A 12,453-nucleotide genomic window follows, 5' to 3' on the forward strand; every position below is an offset into this window, starting at 1 on the left:
TGATTTTATTTCCTCTTTTGAGGAAATACTCTTGCATGATTAACATTCCTGGTTCTCTTAGTGCTTCTTAATGAGTACAAGGACCTCTGTGCCCCCAACAATGAACTAAAGATAGAAAAATGTATGAATAATTAAACTATTCTAATTTTTACTCTGTGGTCACTCAATTTTCACAAAAGATATCTTCATCTTTTAGAGATCCTAAGAATGTCTTCAGCATCAGTAATTTCCTAGATAAACTCCAATAACCCAGCAAAGTCCAAAGCTTTTACTAGGGGCAGTTGCATTTGTATGACTAAGTTACTTGTTACTAATTCCTTCAATAGGTTTACAATATACTGTATGGCTCAAGTTTTGTACACTGTATGTAGGTGATGCTGGCTTTCCAAGGTCTCAAGTTAAGAAGAGGGACTGTCTACAGGTAGTACACTCCATATCTTAGTAGTTAAACAAATCTAGGCAAAAGGACATTTTAATCCTTCAATAAAAAACATAATATCTCAAAAGTAGAAATGAAGGTGTTTTTTAACCTATAGCGTGGAGATAACTAGATGACCCAGTGGTAGAAATTAAACTTGATTCCTACATAATGTCTATAAGATATTTCCAAATCTATAAAAAAAAAATCTTACCAAGGAAAAAATGCAGGGCAATTGATTTATACTTTGAGGATATATATATCTCAAAAGTTTTCTCCAGTCATGCCTGGCCTCCATGGTCCCAGAGCCACTTATAAAATAGTTGGTCAGAGGCTTAATATTATTTACAAACTGTATGGCCCTGAGTAGACCACTTGCTAGCTAGCTCTTATATCTTAAATTAACCCATTTCTATTAATCTCTGTTTTGCCACATGTTCCAAGGTTTACAGATCTGCTGGCATGTTGCTCCTTGGGCAGCAGACTGTCATCTCTCCAGATTCCACCTTTCTCTTTCCTGATTCTCTCCTTGGATTTCCCGCCTGCCTCTAAGCTGCCTTGCCAAAGGCCAAAGCAGCTCATTTATTAACCAATGGGAACAACAAATATAGTTACAGCATATACAAAGACATCCCCCAGCAATATAGTTTTTTTAGGATACACATATATATGTGTGGTATATATATTCATTCTATAAGGAAAAAGGCACAGACTTTACCTAGAAATTGATGTATAAGAAAGCCTGCCAGCACTGATTGGACTAAGATGTGAATCTTTGTTCTGAGAGCCAAACACCCCAGCCTCTAGGCTTTGGTCCCAGAGGCACAATCCTGTACCCCTATACCACCATCCATTGCAGTCTCAGTCTCAGGCCAGCAGACAGGTCTCCTACAGATAGGTCAGAATACCACCATCCCCCACCAGATTCTGGAACCCACCAGCCCCACCTCTCCCAAACCCACCCACCCTCCAAGACTGCAGCTCCTCCATGAGACAGAGCCTGCCAGCACCAGTAGGACTAAGGGGTGAGTCTTCGTTCTCAGAGCCAAACACCCCAGCTTCTAGGTTTTGGGCTGAGGAGCACAACCCTATGACCCCACACTAAAACCTGTTGCAATCCCAGTTTCAGGCCAGCAGGTAGGTCTCTTGCAGGCAGCTCAGACTACCACCATCCCCCAGCAGACACTGTAACCTACAATCCGTACACCTCCCATACCCGCCCATCCTCCAAGACTGCAGCTACTCCCTGAGACAGAGACTACCAGTGCCAATTGGACTAAAAACTGTTCCCTGAGACACAGAGTCCATCAGCACTAATTGAACCAAGAGCTCCCATTTGACCAAGAGTGTCAATCAGATCAAGAGAGGCTCCCTCAGATTGCTTGCACCAAGTAAAGGAAGAGATGGGTAGATGCCTGTGCAAAAATACAGTCAACAACCAAATACCAATATGGCGCCATCAGAACCTCTTGGTTCTATATCAGCAAGACCTGAACATCCCAATGCAGAAGAAGCAGAAAAATCAACCTTAAAAATGACTTTAAGAAGATGATAGAAGGCTTTAAAGAGGAAATGAAAAATTTCCTTAAAGAAATTGAGGGAAAGGCAAACAAAAAAGTGTTAGAAATCCATAAATCCCTTAAAGAAAGCCAAGAAAAAAGCAATTAAACAGGTGAAGGAAACAGTTCGAGGTTTGAGAACTGAAATAGTGGCAATAAAGAAGACACAAACAGAGGGAATGCTGGAGATGGAAAATCTGAGTAAATGAACAGGAACTACAGATGCAAGCATAACCAACAGAGTGCAAGAGATGGAACAGAGAATCTCTGGCACTGAAGATATGATAGAGGAAATAGATTCATCAGTCAAAGAAAACACTAAAGCCAGGAAAGTCATAACACAAAATGTCCAGGAAATTGGGGCATCTTGAAAAGACCAAACCTAAAAATAATAGGGAGTAAAGAAGGAGAAGAAAGGCACAGAAAATATATTCAACAAAACATTGAAGAAAACTTTCCCAAACTAAAGAAGGAAATGCCTATGAAGATACAAGAAGCTTACAGAACATCAAATAGACTAAATTTAAAAAAAAAAAAAAGTCCTCTCACCACATAATAATCAAAGCACTAAACATACAGAATAAAGAAACAAATATTAAGAACTACAAAGGAAAAAAGCCAAGTAACATATAAAGGCAGACCCATCAGAATAACACCTGATTTCTCAATGGAAACTCTGAAAGCCAGAAGGTACTGGATAGACATTATGCAGACACTAAGAGACCATGGATGCCAACCCAGTCTATTATACCCAGAAAAACTTTCAATTGCCATACACAGAGTAAACAAAATATTCTACGAAAAAGCCAGATTTAAACAATACATATCCACAAATTCAGCCCTATAGAAAGCACTAGAAGGAAAGATCTAACCTAAGGAAGTTAGATACACCCGTGAAAACACTGGCAATAGACAATCCAAAACCAACAAATACCAAAGAAGGGAAACGCACTATACTACCACCAAAAAATAATAGGAATTAACAATCACTGGTCATTAGTATCCATTAATATCAATGGTCTCAATTTGCCTATAAAAAGACATAGGATAAGATAATGGATATGAAAACTGGATCTATCCTTCTGTTGCATACAAGAAACATACCTTAACTTCAAAGACAGACATTACCTCAGAGTAAAAGGATGGGAAAAGACTTTCCAAACAAATGGATTTAAGAAGCAAGTTGGTATAGCTATCCTAAAATCTAATAAAATAGACTTCAAACTAAAAATCAAGCAAAAGAGATTGGGAAGGACCTTACATATTTATTACAGGGAAAATCCACCAAGATGAAGTTTCAATTCTGAACATTTATGCTCCAAATACAAGGGCACTCTCATTTGTAAAAAGAAACATTGCTAAAGCTTAAATCACGCATCAAACTCCACACACTAGTAGTGGGAGTCTTCAACACCCCCACTCTCACCAATGGACAGGTCTGCCAGACAGAAACTTTACAGAGAAATAAGGGAAATAACAGACATTATGACTCATATGGACTTAATAGATATCTACAGAACATTATACCCTAACACAAAAGAATATACCTTCTTCTCAGCATGCCAAGGAACTTCTCAAAAATTGACCATATGCTTGGTTACAAAGCAAACCTCAACAGATTAAAAAAAAAAATGGAAAAACCTCCTGTATTTTATTGGACCACTATGGCTTAAAGTTAGATTTCAACAACAACAAAAATTATAGAAAGCCTACAATCTCATGCAAACTGAGTGATACCCAACTGAATCACCAATGGGTCAAGGAAGAGAAAAAGAAATAAATTAAAGGTTTCCTAGAATTCAATGAAAATGAATATACTACATACCCAAACTTGTGGGAAGCTATGAAAGCAATGCTAAGAAGAAAATTCATAGCACTAAATCCTCACTTAAAGAAAATAGCGGAATCTCACACTAGCGACTTAACAGCACACCTGAAAGCTCTAAAACAAAAAGAAGCAAACTCATCTAGAAGCAATAGATGTTAGAAAATAATCAAATTGAGGGCTGAAATCAATAAAATAGAAACAAATAGAACAATACAAAGAGTCAATAAAACAAAGAATTGGTTCTTTGAGAAAATCAATGAGATAGACAAGCCCTTAGCCAAATTAACCAAAGTCAGAGAGAAAGCATCTAAATTAACAAAATCAGAACTGAAAAGGGAGACATAACAACAAAGAGTAAATTGAGAGAGTCATCAGGTCATACTTCAAAACCCTGTACTCCACTAAATTGGAAAATCTGAAAACAATGGACAATTTTCTGGATAGATATCACATACCAAAATTAAATCAAGACCAGATAAACTATTTAAATAGACCAATAACCCCTAAGGAAATAGAAACAGTCATTAAAAGTCTCCCAAGCAAAAAAAAAAAAAAAAAACAAAAAAAAACAAAAAAGCCCAGGACCAGAATGTTTCAGCACAGAATTCTACCAGACTTTCAAATAAGAGCAAATACCAATACGCTTCAAATTGTTCCACACAATAGAAACAGAAGGAACGTTACCAAACTCTTTTTGTGAAGCTACAGTTACATTGATAACAAACCACACAAAGATGCAACAAAGAGAAAATTACAGTCCAATCTCCCTCCTGAACATTGATGCAAAAATACTCAACAAAATATTGCCAAACTGAATTCAAGAACACATCAAAAAATTATCCACCATGACCAAGTAGGCTTTATTCCATTGATGCAAGGATGGTTCAACATATGAATATTTGTCAATATATTACACCATAGAAACAAATTGAAAGAAAAAAACCACATTATCATCTCATTAGATTATGAAAAAGCCTTTGACAAAATCCAACACTCCTTCATGATAATGAAGTCCTAGAGAGATCAGAAATACAAGGAACACAACTAATCATAATAAAGGCAATTTATAGTAAGCCGACAGCCAACATCAAATTAAATGGAGAAAAACTCAGAGTGATTCCACTAAAATCAGGAACAAGACAAGGCTGTCTGCTCCCCCCATATTTATTCAATATAGTACTTGAAGTTCTAGCCAGAGCAATAAGCCAACAAAAGGAGATCAAGGGAATTCAAGGGAATACAAATTGGAAAGGAAGAAGTCAAACTTGCTAGCAGAACATCCAGCCAAGTAAACATAAGTCTAGGAACTAGAAAGAGAGAAACATTGTTCAGCAAAGCTTGAACCATGAAATTTCAAGAGAAATTACAGAAAAGTTTTTGTGGTTCTAGGGTCACCAGAGATCCACCAGTCTGACTCAAGTTTTGGTTTTAGTAAATTAGAGGCTTTTTATAAAAAGAGACTGGTCAGGAGAAAACCAGAGAGCGTTCTTAGGTAAGCAAGGCCACAGCTATTGTTAGCCAAAGTTATAATTTTTGGGGAGCAAAATTAACTCATATTCTGTCTGGGTTAGGGCAAGGCTTGATTTTGTAACAGACATCCGGCAGATACCTCACCCATCCAAGCAAGCAGGCATTTCATACAAAAGAAGAATTTAGCAGTCAGTCTGTTTAATCCTGTGACCCATTACCTTGTAGTAATAGCTGAGGCACTGAAATATTTTGCAACAATCAGTAGTTTGTTTTTTTTAAACTTGCCCAACTCTTGCAAAATATTTGTTTACACTGTGTGAAGATGTGCCAATGTGATTGATTTAATAAAGAGCGTAATGGCCAATAGCTAGGCAGGTGAGATATGCAGGATTTCTGGGGAGAGAGAGGAAGAGGAATCAAGACACTTGAATTATGGCAGAGAGATTGACATAGAGGGAAATGGACATATAGAATGAAAATGTAAAAAGCCATATGGTAAAATGTAGATCAATAGAAGCAAGTTAATTTAATTAATGAGAGCTAGTGAGACAAGTCTTAAGCTAAGACCGAGCTTTCATAAGGAATTTTTTTATTGTATGTGCAGTGGTGTCCTGCATGAATGTATGTCTGTCTGTTTGGGGATGTTGTATCCCATGGAACAGGAGTTACAGACAATTGTGAGCTATCATATGGGTGCTGGGAATTGAACTTTTATGTATTTTGGGTTGTGAGCCTAGCCTTTAACTGCTGAGCTATCCCTCCAGTCCCAAAAGAATCCATTTGTAAATGCTGCAGCCAGATTATTAAATTCACTGCCAGTTGCTGGGAAGGTGGGGGGAGGGGTGGAGACACTGACCTTAGGCACGTGCAGCAGAGAGTTAGATTCAAAGAGAAAAAAGGAAGCCAGATATTCAAAAAGAAGCAAGCATTTATTTAGGTAGAATTTCTTGGTCTCCAGACATCTCTGATGTCCAAGAAAACTCATAAGAATTCAGATAGTCAGAAGGCGTCCCTTCTTCATATGTGATAATTAGTTAGAGGTTCTTAGACTTAGCCAAGACTTTTATAAGTAACTAAAAACTTCGCAGGAATAGTCCGTCCAGAAAGAGAGAGATAGAAAAAAAGACAGTTTTTTAATACAGCGATAGAAGAGCTGAAATTTGCCATTGGTTTTAAAACTGGCTGGGAGGTGGGCTGTAAGGCTTACATTGTTATTTAAATGAGGGTCGCTGGAGCTCCTAGCTAAGTGCAGGACAATTTCAAAGTTTTACAGCTCGAGTAGGCTCTTAGATTCCAGTGAGTCATAGCAAAAAACAAACAAACAAAACAAAACAAAAACCTGTCTGTAGAGGATACTGCTGCTAGGGAGAATATAGTGACCTTCATTAGCTCTAGTTTATGCTCTCAGCAGGTCTTTTAGTGTGATAATATTGTGGTATCTCTTTTAAGACCCCAAATGAAATAATGGCAGGTTTCTCATTAGAAAAAAAAAAGGGGTTAGAATCTTTGCCACTTATCATAGTCTGCCAGTGAAACCATTCCATGAGGTTGGCAGCTTTTAGGGGTCCCCTAAATCTTTCCTTACATATTTTAGGATGCCTTATGGGATTAAAATAGTCTGATGCTTCCTTATCTAAGTCTGTAAACAGACTGGAGCTGACTGAAATGCATTTCGTCTTAAGCCTCTGTCCTTAACTCCTATCAAAAGCTGTTTCTCTTTAGACTCATTCAGACCCATGGTACAAGAAAGATTCTTAGTAGGAACGGGATAGTCAGCTACTCACCACTAAGAGGCATGGGGTTCCTCTTGGTCTGCAGAACCTGTGGTGAGGGGCATTGGTAGCTGGCACTTTGGAGGTCACCTTTACAACTCTCCAGGGAAACTGCCTGTCTGGACAGTCTCCTTTGAGTACGCTTGGTTGATTACTCTTCTGAATCTGGATACCCAAGGACAACAGGTCTATAATATTATTAAAAGACCAGCCTTAATATTATTCTTCCCAGGGCCCCAGAGAAGATACTACAAATGGCGAGAATTGTTTTGGGGAAAAGAATCTATGTATACCATGCTCTTTGTCTGTTTACTTTATTCCTTTATGACAAAATTCTCTCTACAGCTTCAGTCCCATCCTCACATTCAGCTCCTCTCTGTGCCTATTTTTCCTGTCCTCATAGTTTTAGTAAGCTCCTATGCTTTTGACCTCATCTTCATCCTCTGTTCCTCCCTCCTGCATCTTTCTTTCCTTGCTCCTTACTTCTGGCTCTGAGAAAACACTGCAAGGGATCTGCCTTACCACCTACTGAATCTCTGCCTTTCTCACTTGTCTCTGGCCATGCAGCTCTGTCTACCATCTACAGAAAAACTGCCCTGTCCCTTCTCTCCTTGCCACATAACTCTCTGCCCCTCTGGAATTCCCCTCCAGTCCTTACTGCATCTGGTTATGCAAAAGGCCTATTGTCCTCAGTCAATTGCTCTGGAATGCCACTAGGCCTGAAGGCAAGGGATGGTCTGAAATTCATTTGCACAAAACAGTGAAGTGTTATATGTACTAACAACATAGCTTAAAATAAAAGAAGAAAAAAATTCTGCATTTTTATAAAACTTGATAAAAAAAATAGTATTTCAAACTGTACAGTCACCAGAAGTACACAGTCATCAAAAATGCACACCCCTCACTTGGCATCTCCAGCACCTTCAGCTTTCTGTTCCTGGTCTGTTTTGGCATCTCCATTTTCTGCAGAATTATTTTCATCCTTACCAGCATCAGCCTTCCCTTCTTCCCCTTGGGTACCTTCTCTCCCTTCTTTGCAAGGACCTTTTAGGCTTGGGCTCTGGTTTTGGAGGATCAGGTTTAGCAGACAACCTTGCAGATCTTCTCTGTGGCCCATCCTTCACCTTGCCCTTATCTCCTTTAGCATCCCATCCAGCCTTTCTTTTGGGTATGGCTGCAGTGGGGAGCTGTGGTAGGGGACAGAGGTGCTGACTCCAGGGTGCAGCAGTGGATGGACTGGCCTATCTGGGGGTCATTCTTGTTGCTTCTTCACACTGCTTGGGCTCTAGGGGGGAATACTCTATTTTCAGTATGAAAGACCCTAACCCTTCAGGCTTACACTTCCCAAGCCCCAGGAGAATGAGGAACTAAAAAGCTAGTTCCAAGGGCAAACTGACTCAGCCATTACTCAACCACCCTTACCACAATGTATGGAGATTTCTGTTAAGATATGTTGCTCAACTGTGACTGGGATAATTGCAAGTGTTCCAGGAAAGACCACTGTAACCTTCACTCCCGCCCTGATACCCCCCTGAGGTTCTGGGCAAAACTGTGCATGTGGACGTGATTGTACCTACCCTGTGATTAGGCCATAATCTTGTGAAAGTAGCCCCTAGACATGAACCAATTGGAATGAGATTGCATGGGAATTGTAATCATATGGCTTCTGTGGGTCTTCCTTTTCCTTTAAAAGTACCCATGTGGCTACCGTAGGGCACAACTCTTGCTCTTGAGAGGAGAATAGCCCGACTGTACAGCCACATCAATAAACCTCTTGCTGTTTGCATCAACTGGACTGGAGTCTGGGTTCTTGGGGCGCCGACCCGAGAAGGTAGTACCCTGTGTCTGAGGTCTATCAAGTAAAATGTAATTACTTAAAAAAAGAAAGTGGTGTCTATGCTTAAATTTGTTTATGAAATATAACATCTCCTTATGAGAAACTAAATCTTTAATAGATAGGTTCAATTACTTTTCATAGATTGAATTTATAGAGAACACTTTTTTCTATAGGTTCTTTTATAGCAGCATATATGCAGCAGCAGTATTTTAAGAATATGTTTTAGCATTAAATGGTGAAACTATATTCATTTAGCAAATTCAGAAGAAAATATATTTAGCAAATATGTTTCACATTAATTAAACAATCCAAAGCACAAAAATGTAGCTGAATATTTGGCACAGTAAGTGTGATTAAAATTTAGTTGTAATTACTATAAGAAGGAATTTGATATATAAGACATTTTATTTTCATGTGTCCCTATTTTACAAAAGCAACCATCTCAAAAATTATGGGACATAAAATGCACATTTTCAGCTGAAAAGTAAACATTTTAAATGGCTGTTTCATAGTACTTTCGTCTTCTTTTGCCAGTCTGTTGCCAGATATTCTATCACACTGTGTGAAAATGTGTTATTGTTTCACCTTGCCTGCCTAAGGTACCTGATTGGTTTAATAAAGAACTGAGTGGCCGATAGCTAGGAAAGAGAGACTAGGCAGGACTTTCCAGGCAGAGATAGGAACTCTAAGATAAAGAGAAGTGGATTCACCAGCAAGACACATAGGAAGTCAGATGTACATTGTGGAGGAGAAGTAACAAACTATATAGAAGAATAAAGACTAATATAAATGAGTTAATTTAAGTTATAAGAATTAGTTGGGAACAAGCACAAGCTAAGGCTAAGCTTTCATAATTAATAAGAAGTCTCTGCATTTGGCAACTGGCGGTCCAAAAGAAGGTCTATCTATACCAGCCCTCCTTTTGAGAAAACCAAACCTTTCAATTAGGAACTGAGATTAGTGGTAGTTTGATGATTCTGATTAATTTGAAGTTCATGTGAAGTAGCTGAAGACCTGACAGAATTTGATTGTAAATACCATATGGTTGCCATGGATCTGTTAGTTTTTGTCCTCAAAGATGGTTATGAAGTTTTTCTTTCATTTTTAATAAAAATATATTTGAGACAATGCAGTGACTATGCCTTTCTGCAACTAACTATGGTTCTTGTTTGAATTATGTTTTACTGACCGTAAAAATCTCTTTGTGAATAGCAGAATAGACAGCCAACAGAGCTAAACCACTCAAACTAGCATCAAGGGAAAAACTCATTTTTCACCCCACTCAAACTAGCATCAAGGGAAAAACTCATTTTTCACCCCATAGATGTGAGCTGATTTGTTTCTATTTTTCAGAATGCTCTAGCAGTTGGAGGCTACGAATCTGGGCACTACAAAAAAAAAAAAAAAAAAAAAAAAAGTCAGGGCTTTGCCAACATATCCCAGGTTGATTTATTATAAGGAGGCTTAGCTCAGTACTTATTTCTTCCAGGTCTCTAAATTAAGGTCTCTGGGATAGAAAAGTAGGGAGAAGCAACCTCTCTGTGAGTCTGCTTCTCGTGGAGATACACATTGAACATTTTCCATTCCACATACAAATGTAGTCTAGAAAACTCATCTAATAACCTCCACACTTGCCAAAGTCAATAAACATTTCTCTTGACTTCTTACAGCCAAGCTACTGTGAGCCCTACATTCAAACTTGCACAGCTCTGCTCACTGTTCTCAAATTTGAAATGTGTCCCGCTCTCCATTTTTATTAGTTCTGTTTGTTGTTTAGAACATTATTAAATCCCATTTACTCCACACAATTTTTCTTGACTACTCCTGAAATGATCTCTTACCATTCTTTGGGGCACTCCCTCTCAGTGATGCTATTGTAAAGTACATAACTCCTTGACTCTGCAGGTTTGCATTGGCTATTCTATGTGTACACAAAAGCTGGACTCTCCAAGTGAGCTTGTCAATGCCTATGAATAAAATTATAAGTTACATAGGGCATTGCTCCTCCTTTCCTTAGTTCGAGAACCTCTTCCTTGCCTGGGCATCTGCAGACATCAGGTTCCAATCACAGACTGAAATAAAGGCTGGAAAACATGACCCACAGAATTATATATGTGACTGTGACTTTTTCTAAGCATATGATAAGATTGTCATTTCAAACAGTTGGTAGGGAGGAAAGAATGGGGGTGGTTCACAGATAATTAAATTACTTTGGGAGATATTATAGCAACTTGGCATATGCAGATCTTTAAAAGTAATATGCTAATTAATATTATATTTAATAGTTCAAAATAGCATTCACAATCTTCTTTAGTTTTAAATTAGCACACAGAAAAACCTGTTTCTTTATGGCATTTTCATTTGTGAACAGTTCTGGTTGATTTCTCACACACTCCCCCATCTCCCTGTTTACCCACACCTACCTGTAACCTTCTGTCCCCCAGTACTCGTCTTTGCTTTTTTGTAGTGCATATGTTATATGACACTGCCCACTCACTTTTCTTCAAGCCTCTTTTTCTGTCATTAACCCTTTTCTAATTTCTGACATATCTAAGTAAAAACAATCCACTAGTATTCACTTTATATTTAGCTTTTAAGACCAGTTATGTGTTCTCTTTACTCTGTTCAAGAAAAATCCTCAATATGTATGTAGTCCCACCTCAGTCAGATTGTTACAAATACCCACTTTTGGCCTCCAGCTATACAAAATGAAACACAAGTTCTCCACTAGCTGTAAACCCTAGAAAGAAGAGAGTATAGACTCCTCACTCCTTGTCTGGGAGGACCACTATCTGTCCCTCCCCTTGTAGAGTCACTTCCTGTTTTCTGAGTTCTTGAAACTGCTTGTACTTTCTTTCAACAGAGAACTCCTTGCCATATTTCTGCTTTGCTTTTATCCCCTCTCCTTCTCATTAAACTTTCAAGTCTTCAATGATACAGATTAATAAGTCATGGTAGACTCATTTAGTATATATTTGACTATAATTATTGTTATAAATAGCACTTAATCCATCTGCAAAGACTTTTATGACATCCTTACAAAAGAGTTGTCTATGTAATTTATCAATTGTTAGTGAGTAATTAAAGACCAGATACTCTAAGATTAGGTGACAACTGAGATGCAAGACTTACCTCAACTTTAAGAGAAAATAATCAGCTGTTTTCCACTTACTTAGTAGACTAGATCAACAGAAGATCCTAGGAATATGAGATAGAGATAATCTAACATTACCAGTCTTCATCACTGGCACAAGGCAGACTGTAGAATCTTCTAGAGTTGTTCTCCCTGCTGACAGTGGATTGATTTCACAGTCTGTGGTGGTATTGTGTTCCCCAAAATATTGTGTACCTTAATAAACTTATCTGGGGTCAGAGAACAGAAAAGCCACTAGTTAGGCAGTGGTAGCACACGCCTTTAATCCTAGCATTCCAGAGGCAGAAATCCATCTGGGATCTCTGTGAGTTCAAGGCCACATTGGAAACAGCCAGGCATGGTGACTCACGCCTTTAATCCCAGGAAGCAAGCCTTTAATCCTAGGGAGTTGGTAGAAGCAGAAAGGTATATAAGG

General features: G+C 38.4%; 1 pseudogene; it reads right to left on the reverse strand.

The window, feature by feature from the left end:
- Positions 1 to 7,948: 7,948 nt before the first annotated feature.
- LOC107400528 (non-histone chromosomal protein HMG-17 pseudogene) lies at positions 7,949 to 10,154 on the reverse strand (annotated as a pseudogene).
- Positions 10,155 to 12,453: the final 2,299 nt, after the last annotated feature.

Source organism: Peromyscus maniculatus, chromosome 1, assembly GCF_049852395.1.
Source record: "Peromyscus maniculatus bairdii isolate BWxNUB_F1_BW_parent chromosome 1, HU_Pman_BW_mat_3.1, whole genome shotgun sequence".
NCBI lineage: Eukaryota > Metazoa > Chordata > Mammalia > Rodentia > Cricetidae > Peromyscus > Peromyscus maniculatus.